This window comes from Rhyacophila brunnea, unplaced genomic scaffold, assembly GCF_057557595.1.
Source record: "Rhyacophila brunnea isolate RB1 unplaced genomic scaffold, BYU_Rbru_1.0 scaffold_13, whole genome shotgun sequence".
Classification (NCBI taxonomy): Eukaryota; Metazoa; Arthropoda; class Insecta; order Trichoptera; family Rhyacophilidae; genus Rhyacophila; species Rhyacophila brunnea.
In genome coordinates this window covers 25,341,033-25,363,141 of record NW_028232785.1, presented here as the reverse complement: position 1 = coordinate 25,363,141, position 22,109 = coordinate 25,341,033, and the positions used below count along the sequence as shown (strand labels likewise).

Here is a 22,109-nt window from a genome sequence, read left to right as displayed (position 1 = left end):
CCCAACTCGAGCAAGTAAGCAGCTACGTCTATCTCGGACAGCAGGTGTCCATAGACGGAAGCATGCACGATGAAATTTCTCGAAGAACAAGGCTGGGATGGAGTGCTTTCGGACGTCTGAATAGTATCTTCAAGAGTGACCTACCATTGTGTCTTAAGAGTAGGGTGTTCGACCAATGTGTTCTACTCGTGCTCACGTATGGCTGCCAGACGTGGACCCTCAACACGAGAGATGTCCAAAGGCTAAGAGTCGCACAGCGAGGCATGGAGAGGTGTATGTTGGGCATCACGCGAAACGACCGTAAGATAAACGAATGGGTTAGGAAGCAGACAGGAGTACGCGATGTAATATACGTTGTCAAACAGCTGAAATGGAGATGGGCGGGGCACATTGCTCTAAAACTCACATTGCACAAAACGGCCACAGGGTCGCCCTAAAAGCCGCTGGATTGAGGAACTGGTAAAGTTCGGCGGAAATGCGTGGCAGTGAACGACACAGTATCGAGAGAGTTGGAAGAAGCTTCAGGAGGCCTTCATTTAGCAGTGGATTGACCCCGGCTGATGATGATGATGGCACTAAAGAATCTCAGTATTATGTGTTTTCATATGTTTTTTGAGGTAACGTAAACCAGTGCATTTATAAGGGCAAACTTTGCACACGAATGGCTTTTCGCCCGTGTGTTTCATTTTGTGTCTTTTCAGTCGGTTAGTATGCGAGCATTTATAAGAGCACAAATCACACTCATATGGTTTTTCACCTGTATGTCTTTTTTTATGTTCCTTCAATGTACTAATCCGTGAACATTTATAACTACACTCATTACATTGGTATGGTTTTTCGCCACTATGCATCATTTGATGTATTTTTAAATGCTGAGCTTTAATGCATGTGAAAGAACATAAATTACATTTTAACGGTTTCTGGTTACTGTGTGTCATTTTATGTATTTTAAGACTACCAGGCATGGTGCATTTATATGAACATACATCGCAGGTATATGGTTTTTCGCCAGTATGTTTCATTTCATGTGTTTTTAGTTGTTGAGAGGTGATACATTCAAACGAACAATCAAGACATTTAAATGGTTTTTCGCCAGTATGTAAAATTTTGTGCAATTTTATCCGTTGAGCCGTAATGCATGCGAAAGAGCAAATATCGCATTTAAATGGTTTTTCACCAGAATGAATCATCTTATGTCTTTTCAAATTACTGATAAGCTTGCATTTATATGAGCATTCATCACAATAATGTAGTTTTCTATCAAAACGATTAATTTCATATGTTTTTAGGTTATCTAATGTAGTGCATAAAACTTTGTGACTTTTTAAAGCAGTTGGGCTTCCATATACCGTGAAACAAACACAGCATATATAGTTTCGGATGAAATGTGGCACTCTTGTCAACTTGATTTGGACCTCTTTTGGAGAATTTAATGATAGGATTTCTCGTTTGATGTTTTTTTCGTCTATGGTTATTTCAGAAGACTTTGAAGTGATGCCAACCAGCGAATGTATACTATCAGTTTTGTGATGCATTACGTCACGACGCTGAGTCATCTGCCAAAAAGATAAAAGTGTTTTTATAATAATTAATAACTTTTAAACATCTATAGAATATTAAGTAGATCATGATAATAACTGTCGCTACAGAACGAGTCATGGCTGATAGATAACAGGGTGACCATAATGTAGTTATAAGAAATCGATAGCTTAGAAGAAAAAACATCACCGTAGTGTGAAAAAGTTTCACTCGGACTAATATTTTTTTTCTAGAATATTTCTGTAGTGTACTTTTTTAATAAACATTTATGCTACCATATCGTCGCTGTAGGATTGGTTTGTCGAATAGACCAAATGTCAAATGTTCAGGAAACGAAAAACAAATATAATTATCCTATATTTAAATACATGGAGGTATTGTTTTTACAGCATATGAATGCTGTTTTCATTACAAAGCAATTTAAAGAAAAGGATAGTACTGGTCCATTTAGATACAAATTGCATTGAAAGGTCGATTTCGACAAAAACGGATATTCGACAAACCAATCCTATAGTGACGATGAATTCTTTTCGGTCCTCATTGCAGTAGCGAAAGGTGGAGGTAGGCTGTTAAGTTCAACCATAAATAGTGTACATTAAACTTTGTTAGTCATTTGTATTTGTTTTAATTGAACTACAATTTCCATATATTGGTTAGTTTTTAAAAATCAAATAAACCCTATCAAACCAAACCATAATAGTTATGGTATATTTCGGGCGATGTGACAAAATTAAGCTCACTTTTTCATTCATAGTTATTTGTTTTCGTTTGATTAAGAATACATACCTATTACACATATTGTTGGTTTACTTTTTTAAAAGTCATAAAGCCTTGCCTCGACCAAACTATAATAGTTAAGTTATGTATGATTTAATTATTTACATAATTTTAGATATTTTATAGAATATATTTTATGACTATTACCTGTTATTGGTTTTCGCAGGGCTTAATTGAATTTTAAAAACTAACCATCACCATTTGTAAATTGTTGTCTTATTTCAATGTAAACAAATACATATTATGACTGACTGAGTTTAGTGTAAACTATTTATGGCGGATTTTAACAGCCCACGTCCACCCTTCGCCTCTGCCTCCTTGTATATAGTATATACAATGGAGACAATAACGAATCAAACTTGTATTAGATACATTTTTAATAATACAGGTGAATGGTAAAAGATTGTAGGGTTTTTTGAATGATAAGTTACTATAAAGGTAATTCATTTAAATACCTGGTCCGCTGCGTCATGATGATCAGCGCTTTCAGTGGCAGAATCGATATACTCTTCCAGTGGACGTTTTATGGTATCAACTTTAGATTCTATTTTGATACTTTTCTGTGTATTAAAAGATTCATATTTAATATTATTTGTAATCTGTAAACAAAACATAATAAAATGTATCTCATATAATATTATTATTTATAACAAATCAACCCACCCTAAATTATAATGCCTTAATTTTTCATCGCATATTTAAAAGAATCAAAATGTAAAATAGGTACCGTAAAACCCCCTAACTTCGCCGATTGTCCCTAACTTCACCTAAATTAATAAAACACTAAAAACTCATGTTTTTACTATCGCACCACTTTAAGCCACTAAGGCGATTTTAAAGATAATATTCGTCCTGTCACCACACAATTTTCAAACTGCCATTATTTTCGCCGTGTTTGTGTTAGTACCGTTTTTTCGAGTCCGGTTTGTAGAGATTTTTTCGGAATACCTCTGAACTTCTGCTGATTTCTACGAATCTTGTAGAGGTAGGTTCTTCATATTTTTAATATAATATAGTGATATAGCCTGCTTGCCAAATGTACCGTGCGATTTCCGATATTTATAATAAAACATCAATTATTTGAGTATGCAATGTCAGGCTATGTTTTGTGAACTACTTGTTCCTACACTTCCCCTGGCTTTAGGGTTGTCACAAAAAAACGATTTTCTTGAAATAAATGTGTTTTTTTTTTAATTTTATGGTTTTTAGACTAAAAACTATTCATCACTTTGAATCACCAGTTAACAATTTTTCTCATATTTCCTTTATTAAAAATTTACTATGTAAATCAATACATAAAAATGACACTATAATGATTTGGGTTTTGGCAGCCCGAGCGTAAATTGGTAGGTTGTATGAAAGAGTCATTGAAGTAATTCCTATCTTCGCCTACGTAGATATTTCTTTAAAATATGTCAAATTGTCTCTAGCATAAGACATAAATTTGCTTAAGGTCATTTTTTAATAGATTTCGTGAGTATCCATAGACAATATTTTTTTAGTGGATCTACTAAAACACATCAGGCGAAGTTAGGCGATCGTGCCGTAACTTCGTCTTTATAAAAAAAAGTGATGTATTGTATTATTTAGTATGAAAAGGGTATTATTTCAATATAAATAAAAATAAACACTATCATTGTGCATTATATAAGATCTATAAGACTTCATATTGGTGGATATTTTGGTGGCAAAACGACTTTCTGTTAAAAAACCAGGTACCACCACCCTACTATCCATCGGGTTAAATGAAAACCTAATAATATATACCTGCAGGACGATTCTAACATATCACTTAACATAAAAAAGAGGTAATTGTGATAAATAAATCACACTTATCAATTTACGTAGGTATTCTGGCGGGTTATGTAAAAAAAAGCAGTCTGAACTGTCAAAAGATGACATAGGTAACCGGACAAAACAGAACAGTGACAAAACAGAACCGCCAGGGGAAAAATGAAACATTAATTTTTGTGGAATCTATTTAGGTTAGGTTAGGTCATCATTTCATTGTAACTAGTCACTCAATCATTTTGATAATATTATATTGATTAAGATGAGATATCCTAAGCTTGCTGGCAACACTATATATACTGTACGGCAACATTATATATAATTTCATTTATTATGGCGTATTAAAAACCTACAACATAATAGAGATAGGACAATTTCAATATTAAATTTATATTTTTCCTGAAAGGTCATAGTTATATTTATCATTGTTCTGTTTTGTCATTTCCCGTTTTGTAGTGTTCTGTTTTGAAAGACAGAGTAATATGTCAATTTTACATATTGAGAATTGAGACGCAAGGTCCGACTGTTTTGCTGCAATCACAATGATATGACTAGGAAACTTGAAGGTGTGACGTGTCAATACAAAATTCTTGTTCGGCTCATTGCCAACTAGATGGCGCTCGTTCGGCTTTATCCGCTTGTGTTCGGTCTTATAAGCTTGGGTTCGGCATTACGAACATATCCGAATTTGACCGACCTACAAACCTAAATTTGTGAAAGTTTACCACCTTTGATATTATTATCGCTGTTAGACGGACAAAAATGCAACGGTAGAGCGGCTATTTGTAGGTACGCTTGGCGTTCTGTCGTAAATCAGATTAAAAATATAAGTACCTATTATGTATTTAGATGTTTTTAAATTTAAATAAAAAATATGTAAATTCTCAACAATATAAAATTCAAAAACATTCCTGTTTTACCACAGAAAGTGGTAAAAAACAAACACATAGCTGCTCTGAGAATTGATGTTTTTAGACTTATCAACATATTCATGCCATACACGGATATTATGAACACGGCTTAGGCCCGTTTCAGACGGGACACCAAAGTCGCGCTCGATATAATATAGGAGGCCTCTGTATTCGAAAAAAGGGGTCTCTGTAATATGCTTATGAACACCCCAGAGCCAATGAGTCAACGCATAATTTCGCGTGATAAATTAGAACATAAAACTGGCTGCGGTAATAAAAACAAGTGTATCGGTGGCTTGAGAACCTAGCGGCCGACGGACAAGTGTACCGGACACGTGTTGACTCATTAGCTCTGGGGCGTTCATAAACATAATACAAATACTCTTTTATTCGAATACGAAGGCCTCCTATATTATGAAACTGAAATCTGAAACGGGCCTTAATTTACAGAATTGATAATAAACCTGTTATACATCTGACATAATTATTATGAAATTAATAAAGTCTGACAGTTATAATTATAACTTGAAGGACGGCGGGTTTGAGAAATTATTCGACCATGTCCGATTCTAATAAGATTATATGGGCTCCAAAGAGTGGAGGTTTATATTCACAGATTTTGCTTTTACTCGAAATGGGTGTCAGCAACTTGCTCAACCTATAAGGTCCATACTCTGACTCTTACACAAATTAAAAAACAATATGTGTACCTACTTGCCAGACCCAGGATTCGAACCTGGGACCCACAGCATAATAAACTGACGTTTAAGTCGCGTAGCCATCGTGGGTGAAATAATAGCGAGCAATATACCGACATTAAACACACTAACACCAACATCGCCTCAAGTTATATAGTTGTCGGTTTATGGAGTATCTACCTGATCTTTTGCCCTCGGTTGAGAATAGGAGCATCCGGCTATAGGTATTTCATACTTAAATGGTGTCATTTCATCTTCAACGAATTCTCTTTTGCACTTGTCCGGTTGGCAATGTGTTTCGGTCTTTACTTTAGTGATGTCTGTGGTACTATTCTGAAAAAAAAAACAATATAACAAAATATTTTAATCAAATCTTATTTTGCCACGGGTTTTGCCAAGATTATGGCAGTGCAACAAAACTTAGGTACAGTACCTACCTAGGATCTAGTACCTACCATACAGTACCTGCATTGAGAGAATGCCTGATGACAGGACTCTGATTCTGATAAAATAGGAACTTCAGGAGAAGCGAAATAGAGATAGGACAAGAATGAGGTGGAGTGACTGTGCAGAATAAGGAGGCAATACCTGGAAACTGCAGAGGACTAGCGACGTATAGAAGTCGATGAAGACGGTTTTGGTGAGACCTTATACAACCCTAGGGTACAGCGCCGAAGAATGAAGAAGGTAATAATATAGAATCAACATTTAAATTAATAACGTTGAGTCAGTAAAGCAAACACAAGAGTAAACATATTAATTCTGAACTTAGGTTAGTTAGTATAATGTCTATAATAGTCGGCTCGCACATTAGAACTCGTCTCGCCTAAAAACGTGTCGAATACAACATATCACGTGTTGCCAAATGGAGATTTGCAGATAGATCGAATGCAACTGTTTCGTCTGAAAAAAACATCTGGCTCAAGGCCTGAACAAAAACGATGCATGAGTGCGAGTGAGAAAGAATTCGGCACCCTTACAATCTCTGCGACACGTGCTAGAGTAAGATAAAAGGTCTACATATTTGTGAGCTAGTTTCCAAAAGTATCGCCATCAAATCGGGGCGAAACGCTTCACAAAGCGTCGATAACTTGCGAGCTCGAGTTGCTAAAATTGATATTTTTTGTGTTAAACATAAAGTCAATGGTAAATATTTTTAGTTAATTAAGTAGAAAAGATGGTTCTGCGTGTTGTCTTAAAATGTGGTAGCCATACTGATAAGCAAAAAGATGGAATTACGTTTCATAGGTAAGTTGATACAAGTTCGTGATAATTTATTTGTATTTTATTATATATTTTAATATCAGTGACCTAGTGTTTCTTTAAAATAACTTAAATTATGGATATCTTTACCTAATGGTTGCATTTTGACCGCTTAAAAATACTATATAACGTAAAAAAATAGAAAATTATATTTTAATTCTGAGCGTCTAGTGCGAGCACTTTGGGCGAGCACTAGCGAAATGGTCTATGATCTCTAACATTTGTAGACGAATGCGTTCGCTCGCCCACAAACCAAACGCAAGGCACGCGGCTTCATTTAGCAATGCAACGGGTGGCGTCTAGATGTATCTATAGTCTAAGATCTGGCTGTTGCATTCGACATGTTGCATCCTTCTCGGGCTCCGAGTCGGAGGGTCGAACTCACAAAGAAACACCTACGAATTGGTCATTCCTATACCGACTCGCCGATCACCGCATGAAATATCAATACGTTTCGAAGGCTACGCGCGACTGTCGCTAGATAGATGTGCGAGGTTGTGTCATGCAATACTGGCCGCCCTTTCTCGGAAGTTTTGATTTATGGTGGTCAGGCACACGAGGCGAGTTGTGATGTGCGAGCCGGTATAAAATTCAGAGTACAATAAAAGTTATCATCGTTAAAAGGCGATTATACACACTAAAACAAATTAAGCCAAAGCGATTGTCCTGAAAAAAATACCGATTCTGACATAAGAACATAATATTCAATTTTGTACTAGATAGGATTTGGGTTTAGTAGCCCAGGATTCGCCTACCGCAGTGATGTCCCAAAGCAAAGTGTCCCATTTATTTTCGGCTACCATAAACAGACAAATCTTTGAATTGATAAACACACCATTTATTGATGAGTCATTTTCTCGAAACCTACTCTCAAACAGTGATGGTTACGGTTGGTACGATTGTTAAAAAAAATCGTGTGCCATTATAATGTATACTTTTTTTTTTTCGACCATGTCCGATCCTAATATGATCATATGGGCCTCCACAGAGTAGAGGTTTGTATTAAGAGATTTTGTTTTTTACTAGAAATGGATGTCAGCAACTTGCTCAACCTATTAGGTCCATACTCTGACAGACACAAATTGAAAAACAATATGACGTGTACTTGTCAGACCCAGGATTCGAACTTGGGACCCATGGCGTGATAGTCCAACGTTTAAGCCGCGCGGCCACAGTGGGCGTTATAGGTTACCCTAATAGGTAGATAATGACACGAACAAAAACGCCGACCTTCAGTTAGTGTTTGTGGCAGAGTATGGTTTAACGACATAACTATACAAATCTAGCCTTGTAGTCAATTCTACTTCTCAATAGCCTTGCGACAACCTCACGACACGGTTCAGACAGGATATATAAGTCCCATGGTTCTAAACTATGGAAGAAGCAGGGATGAAATGGTCAAAAAGACCATGAACAGGTAACCAGTAGCGTAATCGTTTAGTAATAGGAAGTAAAATGTATGTTGTTAACCTTTTCTTTGTAAATGTAATAAAATTTTACGTAAAAAAATTTTCGCCTCCGAAAATCAAGAGTGCTCCAGTGTAATTGGAACGCTGTGACCACAGACCTCGAAATGTCACGTCGTTTAATATTAGCGCGATGTATTTTTTAATATAAATTTCCGGGAAATCTCCATTAAACTTAGAAAATAAGTTATGGAAGAGATTGTTTACGTAAAATTTAGCAAGTACATGCTTCAATAACTTTTATAGCAATAATGGAAATGTATGAAAATTGAAAAAGAAAATTGAATATTTATGAATTTATATATTGTATAATTGTGAATAAAGAATTTTTATACTAATTTTATCAATACAAGGTAGAAGCTAACTACCGTTATAAAAATACTGTAAACGCGTAACTATATTTATAGACGCGTAATTATAATTATAAATTTTGTTAATGCCATAACTTGCTGACTATAATGAATATTGTAAAAGTAACAATTGGGAAAACTTAAGATTCTGGTATAGATGGGTTTCTACCCATAAACAATAATAAATCTTAATCACATCCTAAGTAATAAAAGAATCAAATATTACAACTAAAATTACGAATTCTCGCTCAACCTTGAACTTTAAAGAAAATCTATTTCAGTCAAAAGTACCGACCAGCTGGTTCACGTCGCGAGACAAAAATAGATTCAAGGTTACATTCAGATTACTATGTAAAAGTCACTATGCAAGATTAAATAAGTTAGTAACTGTTCGGGTATAACATCTTGTTAGGATTAAGCATTTATATATTTAAGTTGAAATGTTAAGTATAATATTATAGTATTTTCTCGTAATAATATTCGTCCGAAAAGTAAATATCGAATGAGAAAGTTTTTGCGGCTCCAAACAGTTTTATTAAAACTTAGTAAAATTCTATTGGCCTAAAAAGGCCAAGAGTGGTGGAAAGGACTAGTACGTGGGTGTCAACCTTTCATTTTGACATTTTAAATTTAAAGACTGCCATTCCCTTATTTAGTACCCGAATACTTATTCCGATACCTCGATGGAAAGCTAGAAACTTTCCCCTTCGTTTGAACACGAAAAATCATATAAAATCAACTATTTTGCTTACGTCATCCCAACTGCGCATTTAAGGGACATGTTCTAGAGGGTGCTTAAAACACCCCTATTAAGTCTTAATTTTGCGAAAATAAAGTAGAGTAAATTTAACCCGACTAAATTAGAAGATATCTCTATTAGAAAGTTGCCAGGAACGGGAGATATACGTAAATTCATCCCGTGAGAGAAAGATATACATCTGCTATCCCTTACGGACTGTTTCCTGTTAAACCTCTATCCGAAGGGTATAAAAGGCGACCACTTTTTCCCGTAAAATCATTAGTTTCTACACTCTTCACCAGCGATCTTCAACAAAGCAGCAGTCCTACCGCGGATATGAGACATGGTTCTCAGTAGTTTTCGTGAATTTTACATACAGTAAGTCCCCATCGACGGGCAAAAAGTAACGCGAATAACTCGTATCTGCCGGTAGTGACGAGCTCGCGGAGTAATCACTTTTTCATTACGCATCGTACGAGGTGACGTAATCGGGATAAATTACGTGATCGGATTTGTTTTATAAAAACAAATTAATAAATTCAGATTATAATAATAAATTTTACAAATCATTTCGGAATTTTAAAATAAACTTTTGAAACTTTATTAAGTAAACATAATTATAAAAACAAATTTTAGTAAATAAATTTGTAAACATAAAAATAAATTTTAGTAAATAAATTTGTAAACATTAACAAACCTTTTGTAAACAAGTTTGTAAACACAAATAAATATTTGTAAACATACTGTGAACATAAATAAACGTTATAAACAACAATAAAATAAATTTTATTCTTTTATAAACCCGATACTATGTGACCGAAGAATAAATTATAATTTTTCTTACAAAAAAAAAAAATATTTTGTGAAATAAAAATATTCAAAGAATATTTACGTATACATTCTCTGAATTAGGTGTGACTTTTTGGGAACTTGTGGAAGATTTCACAGAGATCCTATAGTGAACAAATAAATAGTTTGCTGATACTTTAATGAGATTTAATTACGGGAACAATGACAGTTAACCTTATTGTGTGACCGTGAACTCTAGTACTTGAATAAATTCGGCACCACACCAGCTGAGAGTTTTATTCGGGAATTCAAAAGTTGTGATACTACAAAGGAGATCCACCTCTCCTAGTTCATCACTAGTCTCCTCAGTGACGGCCCGGTAGCATTATTGAGCTAGCCGTGAGCCGGGTCATGTCAATAACCCAATATGTTGTCAGTATTTTTATGCTTCTATTTTTTATGCTTTAAGAGTTTAAAGTTCATGAAAAACCATCATCGCTTTTAAATGGTGTGATATTTATATTAGTTCCTTCATTCGCCGCTTTTAATAATGTTTTGCCCAAGTGCAACGCATGTCATGCCTACATCCACGGGACATCACCGACGTTCCGACATCACTTAAAATGTTATACGGCAGATAAAGAAGGGAATAAAATAAGACAAAATTAGGTTTTTATTTTCGCTTGCGGTGCTAAAATACATTGCGTACCATGTTTTTAGTAGTAGTGCGTATTATAAGTCTAAAGGCTTTTATTGCATTTGTCAGTGTAAGGTGCACATCAGGGTACTCAGAAATAATGGGAACTGAAATACCAAACGGGTGTGGAGAAGCAGGCAACCGATCTCGAGTGTGGAAGAATGCGAGATAAACTTAAACATGTGTCAAGATACGTCATACGTCGAATACTAACAACTACTCTCGGTTTATGCATTGACGCTCTTTTTTTTTTTTTTTTTTTTTATTAAAAGCCATGAAGCCTCAATGGAGGCTTATTCAGCTGTTACATTATATACATGTTTATAACAGATTTTTTCAATATATTACAGTAAGATAAATAATAACAATAATAATATTTAAACATCAATAGAACATTTGGTAAGGAACAATTTTATAATAAAAAAGACCTCAATATTGGGCTCGGTCAAAAACAACTCGATATCCAGAGGCAACTGATACCCCTTCTTTGTCAACCTTGGAACTAGCTCTTTTCTTTGTATGTCATAGAGTGGACATTGCCAAATAACGTGATTGAGGTCTTCATTGGCATTTCCACATAGACATTTTGGACTGTTAACTATCCCTATGCGATAAAGGGATGATGCAAGACTGTAGTGATCCGCTCTGCAGCGATTCACGGTAACAATGATTTCTCTATCAAGCCCTTTATTGGCATACCAAGGTTTTGCTTTACCACTGTAATATTCGGTAAAATACTTTTTACCTTTTGTTTGGCCTTGTTGTTTGACGCTCATTTATTATTGGTATATTACACGTGCATAATGCGTATCGTAGGACACATTTTCGTAGGACACGTAAAAAATAGAAAATTATATTTTAATTCTGAGCGTCTGGTCTAGCGAAATGGTCTATGGTCTCAAACATTTGTATACGAATGCGTTCGCTCGCCCACGAACCAAACGCACGGCACGCAGCTTCATTTAGCAATGCAATGGGTGGCGTCTAGATATATCTATAGTCTAGGACACACCCGAAAACCTAACACGAGCACCTACTTATGTTTGTGTAACAGTTGCTTGCGTTACGTTTTTGGTCTCAAAAGACCTCGATCATTAAAAAAGATTCGGAGTCAGTGGCGAAGGGTGGACGTAGGCTGTTAAAATCTGCCATAAATAGTTCACACTAAGCTTTGTCAGTCATACGTATTTGTTTTCATTAACATAAGACTACAATGTACAAACGGTGTTGGTTAGTTTTTAAAATTCAATTATACCCTGCAAAACCAAGCCATAATAAATAATAGTCAAAACAGATTCGTATATCTATAAAACATCTAAAATTATACAATTAAATCATACATAACTTTGGATATTTTATAGATGGAATAATAATATGTTTTATCTATTATAGTTTGGTAAGGCAGAGCCTCATTATTAATTTAAAAAAAAATTCAAACAATATGTGTACCTACATAATCCAACGAAAACAAATAAGCATGTATGAAAAAGTGTGTACAATTCTGTCATATCGCCAAAAATAAGCCACAACTATTATGGTATGATTAGGCAGGGTTTAATAAATTGATTTTAAAAAACTAACCAACACCATAATATGTAAATTATTGTACCTAGTCTAAGTTCAATACAAACAAAAATGCATGACTAACAATGTTTAATGTGCACTATTTATGGCGGATCTTAACAGCCTACCTTCACCCTTCGCTACTGTTCCGAGTAATAGGTATAGCTTTACCAAACCCTACCTAACCTAACCTAACCTAACCTAACCAAAACATAATAGATATAAAGCATTATTCTTTCTATTAAATAGGTAGCCATCTAAAATAATGCATGCTTTAAGGTCATAATTTTAGATATTTATAGGTATAAGAACATTGTTGTTAAATAACTATTATACCTACCTAAATAGTGTGCTTTAGGCATAGTATTGCATTTTAAAGAAATACTGTAGTGTATAATGTACACCCATTTGATTAACGCAATTAGATTTACGTCGTGTCAAATGACATTTAAAAGTCACAAAAAACTAACCTCAAAACTAAAGTAGAAATCGTTCGGGCTATTTGATCGCTTGATTGGAGCATTAAACCAAGGCTTGTCATCGTTCCTGTGGGTTTGATCGACATTATTGTCTTCAGGTTCCTGTTTTATGTCCATTTTTCTTCTGGTATTAATTTTATTATATCAAGTCAAATATTATGTAGTGTTTTGAAAAGAGTATTATTATACTACGACCATACTACGACAGACTGGACGTCAGTGACCACTGACCATAGACAATAATTTTGTTAATATATTTAAGGCAATACCTAACTTGTTTTTTGCTAAATGGAATTGTTTATTTTATAAATTATTAACACATCTACCTAAATGACCTAATTTTCTATCAATCATGGCGTTAAAGCGAAAACAACAATGTGACGATTAAAACATTATTGCATAGATAACATCAATTCCGTGTTCAAAAGGAGAAGAGGTATTATGTCAAAAAAGTGTTATTTTGCAGAAGAATTATTTTAAACTTAAAAGTTGAATACATATCAAATCAGATATTTATATTTTTAATGGAATTTTTATTTTATACATATTATAAAAAAATAATGTTTATGTAATCTGCATTTTTTTGCATTTTTATTAGTAATTTGTCTAAAGATTGATATATACCTATTCTCCTGAATGAAATGCGAGCACTTAGCTGACAATACTATTATTATCAAGTTTTTTTCATAATTTGGTATGGACTAGGACAAATAAAATGTGGAATAGATAGTTTATAAGAAGATACTTATGTGTCATTGAAGTTTTAATTTATTCGTGAAGTAACAATGCAATATCCTAAGTAAAACAAACAAATAAGATTATTACATCTTACAGTTAGGTACAGTTTTTTATGACTAAAAATAATGAAACTTGAAATGATATTATATAATATTTTACTGTTTTACACATTTGAAATATTCAGAAGAAATATAAAATTGAACACTATAACCTACGTAGTACCTACGTATCCACTATATAATATCCATCCGTTTTACCTTAATTTTAACGTAAAATTAAATCTTATTAATCTTGTCACTAGTGGCTTCTTTTCAAAATCTGAGTCGAATATAACTCATTTTTCTAAAATCAGTTTCCGTATTCTTATTTTTTTTGAAATAAATCATTCCAAATTCGTTTCTGTACCTATTGAAACCATTTCGTTGGCTGAATGGGAACTATTTTTTCTCACATTTGAAATATTTTACAGGAGTAGTTTCAGGGCTCGAAATGGACCGGAGCGCACCGGAGCGCCGTTCCGGTTCGTGGAATCTGTAAAGTTATCGCTCCGTCTCGTGGTTACAATATTTTGACCGTCTGAGCTAGATATGCCATATAACAAAAAAATCTAGTACATTCATGTTTTTAAAATACCCATAAAATTTGATAACTATGTTAATATCTTCAGAAAATTTTCGAGCGCTCCGGTTCGTAAATTTTTCCATTTTAAGCGCTGAGTAGTTTGAAACATCATATTTATGTCATTTATTATTTACCTATATAGACACATTTATACATCATTATTTTCATCAAAAGTCCTACTAAAATAAGATGTATAGATACATTTATCTATACAAGTGATAAGTAAGTAAGTAGGTTGTTTCAAAAAACTCCCTTCTAAATTAATTCAAATGTGAGAGTTATAATAGTTCTGCATTCAGTTGACGATTTTATTTCAAACCATGAATATTTCTATCCTTCCGTATCAACTTTGCGGTTTTGGAAAGGTACCTTTCAATAAATCAGAAATTTCATTAAATTGATGTCGATCCATAACATAAACATGGATGTTTTCCCCCGCTGATTTTACTAGTTGACACCATTCTCGTGGGTGTTATGTCAGTATGCCTTCTTTGTTGTTTCGTTCATTTATTCTCTCTATTATTGAGTGAACACTGTTACACTCCATGTGACTGTGCCCAGGTACCTATCAAAAATCTGTGGTCAATTGATTTGACTGTTGCTTATTGAGACATAAAATATAAAATCATGGAAGTGACATGGCTATTCCTGTTTTGTCCCCAGTAAGTGTCAGTAAGGCCGGTACGGACTGGGCGAGTGATATAGTAGAGTGGCGAGTGAATTAGTGAATTAGTAACTGAAAAGTGTCCGAACACAGTTCATTAGTGAGTGACGCGTCAAAATGAACAGAGCGTCGAGAGCGACGGATATTTCAAACGGACACCATTCGCGCGACACGAGAGTGCTGCCGTCTGTCGTAACTTCAAAAATAATTCAAATTACACTATGCAAAAACGGCGTTGTTGAATTAAATCGATTTATGCTCAAAATTCCTATTGATACTAATGATGAATACTAATTTACATAGGATACCTACCTATTATATTTTTGTGGTTGCATAAATTGTTGTATGCTTACCTATGTATTTTTGTAGTTTGTTTAGGTAATAAATAGGTACTTTATGCACAATATTAAAACCACACCAGCCATCTATCGAACCGCCAAAGAAATGTCTTACACATTCCCAAATGTAGAAATATTTTTTTAACAATCCCCTTATCTAACGCATCAGGTGAAAGATCGTTTCTGTTTTAAAGCGTGCAAAAAATTATTTGAGAAGTACTATGGGAGAAAAAGATTTAATTTTGTATATAGAGCAAGAAATTTTAAACCGAATTGACACTGCCAAAATAATTGACGAATTTGCAAGACGAAAATTTATTTAAAACATGTTTTTTTTATTTTATTTCTATTACCTTTGTTATATTTTATGTTAATAAATTAATGAGTGTTTCTACGCATAAAACTTTTTTTCTAACTTGAATTTGGGGGCCCCGAAATTTTTACCGCTCAGGGCGTCCGCTTGACTTGATCCGCCCCTGATTTTATGCTCCATTGTCCTTACTGACTATAAAAAATATAAACAGATGATAAATGAATATAACTTATAATTATTATTCTTATGAACACTACGATAATGTGTACCTACCTACCTACGTCTTTACCTACTTTCAATAACAACAAGTTTTCTGTGAAATATTTCCATTATTTATCAAAGTTTTAATCAACAAATTATCCACACTACCTACTGACATGACATAATATCCTTCATACTGAGTGTACAATGTACCTAAACGGAATAATAAATGAATATAATATATCGAGGGTATACTGACAGAACGCATTATTTCAGTTTTTGCCGTTTTTCTGTTTTAAATGCCAAAATGTATACAATTTTACGTTCTACATCCGGGTAAAACGCACAAAGGCATAGGATATAATGGCGAGAAAATAGAAACATTATTAAATTATATTGTTATTTTTTTATTCTGATAGAAAGCATGATAATGACCTAATGCGTTCTGTGTATACAAAATACAGGACTTGTAACATGTCGTATATTGTGTTTTCCATAAAGGGTAGTCTTTATAATGTAGAAAAAATGTTTTTAAATCATAAAAAAAACTACGTGGGAGAACGCTTTGAAAAAAAAATTAAAGTCCGTTTTGCAATTATCTCAGAACTTGTTTTAATGAGTTAATGCTTTCTGTCAGTATACCCTCGATAATTATAATAATCATAAGATAATGTGTACCTCTTTACCTATCCTCAATAACAACAAGCTTTCTGTGAAATATCGCCATTTATCTACGGGTCTATCAACACACGTTCGCGACTTTTTGTCGCATTGAAGTATAATAATAATATAAGTTATGTTTTTTCGAGTACATAGTAATCTTTGTTTCAACGCTGTGCCCATAGATGTTATAAATATAGCTGTGCCATTCCTACGGCAGCCGACAACTAATGCACTCGCCTGTTCAGACTTGGTTTGTGGCTTGTTTAGTATATAGTGAGAGGTGGTGGGGATCGCTACTCGCCAGAAATAATAGAATAAAATGGATCGGATTGACTGACCATTTTACTAAACTACTGGACTAAATTTGTCTGTTCAGACACGGTTTTTTACCAAATCACTCGCTACTTCACTAAATCACTGGCTCAGTCCGATCAGCTAATACAAATTTAATGTAGAGGTATAGTACTGTTTAAAAAATTAAACAAACAGGTGCAATTTACCCACCATGTAACTCCATGAATGGCTATCATCACAATCGTAGATGGTTAATTTGAATGAACAAAGTAGGCGTTTATAGAAGGCAACATTAAATGCTAACATCAGGGTTGGTAGGCACAGCCGAAGATCTAATGAAAAAACCCCTTCGGTTGGATCCAAGTTGGCTTCCTCTTTATCTAACCTTTTTGTATAATAATCATTGCAATAACTTACTATTACAAACGTCAATAACATGTCAACGTAAAGTAGAATGCACGCTTATTATAATACGTTTTATGTGTTAAAACATCACTCATAATAACAGTCATAACTTAAGATTTTACCGGAAAAAAACATTGACGTCACAAAGAAAGAGAATAATAGGTCCTAGTGTATATAATTTCATTGTAATATAGTTTTCTTTGACAAAAGTGCATCAGACTGGCATTTTTATGCATTCTCTATAGGCACTGTCCAACCTATTTTGGTTTATGTCGCTGATTCAAATCACTGCAGTATTAATTCACGCCACAGCGAATTGGGAGTAGAGATATAAGTCATATAACACTGTTTTCTTAACAGTCTGCTTTATGTATATTTCTGTACTTATACCATAATTAAAATATCGAAAACGGGTATAAACAATTTTTTTTCATGACTTGTGATTGTTCTCCTGCATAAAATGATTACAATTTTAGACATCTGCATACCTACTTAACTCATTTTCAGATTTTTGATGACATATACCACTTCTGCTTGCCACGGAATTAATATTGTCTTATCCATTTCCACATAACAGTACTATTAAGACCTCGTAAATCCGATATTATGGAAAAATTAAGTTTGTTCGACAAAATTTAAACAAAAAAAACATTTTATATCATATCAAAACCTTGATTCTTTAGATTAGCCCTTTCAGGGGAAAATTAAAATAAAATACTTAATGTTGGTAGGTACCTTATTATTTTTAATAGGCTACTAGGTCGGGAAGATTATCTGAGATAGTTGTTGAAGTAATCTTATTATAGTGAATACCACATACTATCGTCGAAAAGAGCCGATGAAAAAACTCTTGACTTTACTAAATAAATTATTTATAATGAAATTAATGTGTTGAATTATTCGTCGGTTTGTGTTTATGGTCAGAGAGCTAGTGCCTAAATAAAAAGGGGTCTCGGTATTTCTCATATTCTTCGTTGTTTTTTTTGTAAGTAGCAAAAACATTATACATTTTCAACGTATGACACGTAGGTATTTTAAATCGGTCACAAAAAGATAGCAACACTGACTGCGATTTACAATAATTCTCTCTCTTTCGTAGCGGGCCTTCAGCGTGTGCGGTCGGGTTGTTGCGCTTACATCTAGAAGCCGTGCCAGACTGTCAAAGTTCTAACGTCTGTGGTTGAAGCCAAATTATATTACGTACCTACCTACCTATGTAGACAATGAAGCGACGACCAAGATTGTGACGTTATTTGACAGATGTTGATATTAAATACCGCATAAAATGGAAGTTAAAACCGAAAGGATGGATGAAGACGTATTGCCTGACGAAACAGCAGAGGTGATTGGCGATGGTGCATATCAATGGATTGACAAAAATCACTTCAACAGCAAGGGTCGATTTGACGTTTTGGTCAAACAGGAAAATATCGATGACAGCAAAAGTATCCACGTAAATGAGGTAAGTTGATTCCCAAATTGTTTAGGCGTGAGTATTCATACTTTTGTTTACAAGTGCACAATCGATTTCTAAACGAAAGTAGCCACGACTATTCTTCAAGGTGAACAATTGCTGGACCATATTGCTTTAAAATCGGAAGTAACAAAAGGATTTATACAGTGGAATTTCCTTTCAATTTACGAAGTCAGTAGGTAATCTATATTAATATATAAAAATTGATGTTTGTTTGTCTATTTGTCCCGTATGCGTTCCTATACCATTCCTCCCGTTGCGATGACATTTTGGTGAATTGTTGTGTGCACACCCGCGGAGGTTACTGAATTCGAAAAACCACCTTCTTCTTCTTCATTCTATCTTATTTTAATCGTTTGGTTCGTATATCATCCATCTGATTGCGATGAAACTTTGGTGAGTTATTGTGTGCATGCCCGAAAAGGTTTCTGAATTAGTACAACCATCTTCTTCTTCATTACCTATATCTTCTTTTATTCGTATTGTTCCTAAACCATACATCCGATTGCGATGAAACTTTGGTGAGTTGTCGTGTCATATAGTGATTTTGACAGGCGGATTTAGGAAGGATGGGATGGGGATGTAGGGAATAGGTGGGAATTGTGACAATTGATCGGATTGTCACGTAGGGAAAAGAGGAGTGGATATGGGATATGGAATGGGATAGGATGGGGATGAGCATGAGACTCGGGGAAAGGATGCAGGGTCGTGGGTAGATTGACTTTTACCTCTAGGACCTCAGTTACCCGTCCGGTTACTTCACTCATTCGATGGTGTTCCTGTATAATAATAAAGTACATAAAGATGGAATAAATATAAATATCTCGGATTGAGCGCCACTCTATGATGATGCATAGAGACAATAGTGATAAGGATAATTAAATGAAAAGCAAGTAGAGAAATTTCAACAATTGTATAATTAATAAATGAGATAACTTGCGGGCTACAGTGTATAAAGTTGTATAATTACTCAAGTGAATCACGAGCACCTAATGCGATATAATATTTAAACAAATTAGAACAAAAACCCAAAAGCTAGTTCGAAACAAAGACTAATTCGGTGGACCGTAACATAAAAGAACAATAAATACCAATTACACAAAAGGTTCTTCAGCCTCTTCGCTGCCCTCGATTCCTTCCGGGACGGAATCGAGGGGTCCGTCTTCAAACGTGTGGGGACCGTGGAGTTCCTCCGATCTCCTGGCGTGGGGGGGACGTCCTTCGGATGGCCATCGTCCTCGTCTCCAAAACGTCAGGAAATCGAAAGCCCTGTGCCCCCGGGTCCGAGGCTCGGAACGGGCCAAGACGTCTGCTTCCTTCGAACGATCAAGACTGAGGGATCGACTCCTGCTTCACCTTCATGTACAAAGCCCGCTATCTCGTTTAGCGCCGGAAATCGTATCACGAACTCCGTACCAACTATCCCGTGCGCAGGCGTGATCCGGTCGATCTTTTGCGTAGTGTTGCCGTCGTAAAGACTTCGCTTGGCTTAGTGTGTTATGTTATAAAATAACATGACAGTCGTCCGCACACCCGCGGAGGTTTCTGAACTAGTACAACCATATTCTTCTACTTCTATTCGTATACGTTCCTATACTATTCATCCGATTGTAATGAAACTTTGGTCAGTTGTTGCACGCACCCCTGCGAAGGTTTCTGAATTAGTACAACTATCTTCTTCTATTCGTATGCGTTCCTATACTAAATTTGGAAAATCCATGCTTCTCACATGGACAGCTGTATGTGGCCTGCTCACGCGTTGGAAAACCTTCTGATTTATCGTGTATGCACCAGACAAAAAATATTGTGTATCCAAAAGCACTTCAATAAACATAATTAAAACACAAACACTTTATTACTTTGAGTGGCATTGCAACGCATGCCGGGTACTCGCTAGTGTAAAAATAATTATTCACCTACTAAACACGCTACCAGAATACTTTAGTAAAACAGTCTGTTGAGTGACAGCTAAGTGACACAGCGCATTGTATTAACACTATTAACCATAGTCAATTGATTAGGTATTATGTTTGTAAGTTGTACGTAGGGTTGCAGTTTACAGTAAAGCCTCAATGACATTGAGCGACCTACTTTACAAGCTGCTTGCTGGCGAATTTACAATCTGCTTATCAATTTACAATGCGGTGTATGTTTTAAAAGATTTACTCGACTCGGTCATCTTAAAACACATAAAATGACACATACTGGTATAAAACCACATCAATGCGATGTATGTTGTAAAAAATTCCCACAAATTAGTAATCTCAAAATACATCAAATGACCCACACTGGTGAAAAACCACATCAATGATATGTATGTTTTAAAAGATTCACTCGACTAGGTCATCTTATAACACATAAAATGACACATACTGGTATAAAACCACATCAATGCGATGTATGTTATAAAAAAATCGCAAAAAAATTTTATCTTAAAAAACATAAAATGACACACAAGTGAAAAACCACATCAATGCAATGTGTGTTTTTTTTTAACATTCTTGCTACTAAGTACTCTCCAAAAACAAAATAACACTGGTGAAATTTAACATCGATGCGATGTTTGTTTTAAAAAATTCCGTCGTATTGGTGATCACTTGTAAAAAGCGACATCAATTTAATTTATGTTTTAAAAAATGCCTACAAATTAGTTATCATGAAAAACATTAAATTACACACACTGGTAAAAAAACACAGCAATGCGATGTATAATTTCAAATAAATGTAATTATTAGCGAACTCAAAATACATAAAATGATACACACTGGTGAAAAACAACAACATTATTGCAATGTATGTTTTTATAATCGTATGAAATAGTCATTTCAAAAGACATTAAATTACCTTGGGACCTATTTGTTAAGGTTGAATACATACAGGTCTAACACAATACAAATGTACTGCACTGCTTGCATTGTCTTGAAACATCGTGAATCTTATTTATGTTCATAGATTTTCATTATTATCTCTCAGTTGTATGAAGCCATGCAACATAATATAATGCACTGAAATATTCATCTACTAATGTAAAATAATTACGACCAATTTTGTACTGTGAATTACTTTGCATACATTTTTATATGACAATAGTAAGACCCTATAATTATGAAAGGGTAAGATATTCTAAAATTATATATGCTAATGTCATGTTACTACATGGCCACACTTTTATAATTCCACGCTGGCAACTTTACGCAAAACGGAGTATAAGGACGCACGCGCGCGTCAATAAAAGTTCGATAAAGATTCATTTGAAGATTTCCGGCGCGAAGCGGAGCAGACTATTTACCGTGAAGACGGAGCCAAGATCGCTCTCTCAGTCCTTGACGTCCGACA

At 34.6% G+C, this 22,109-nt stretch overlaps 1 long non-coding RNA gene across 1 annotated transcript; it reads right to left on the bottom strand.

The window, feature by feature from the left end:
- Nucleotides 1-591: 591 nt before the first annotated feature.
- Nucleotides 592-13,175, bottom strand: LOC147077043 (uncharacterized). Its single transcript, XR_015069760.1, has 4 exons — nucleotides 13,054-13,175; nucleotides 5,897-6,049; nucleotides 2,772-2,915; nucleotides 592-1,556 (listed from the first exon to the last, which is right to left on the bottom strand). It is a non-coding gene; the product is annotated as an uncharacterized LOC147077043 (long non-coding RNA).
- Nucleotides 13,176-22,109: the final 8,934 nt, after the last annotated feature.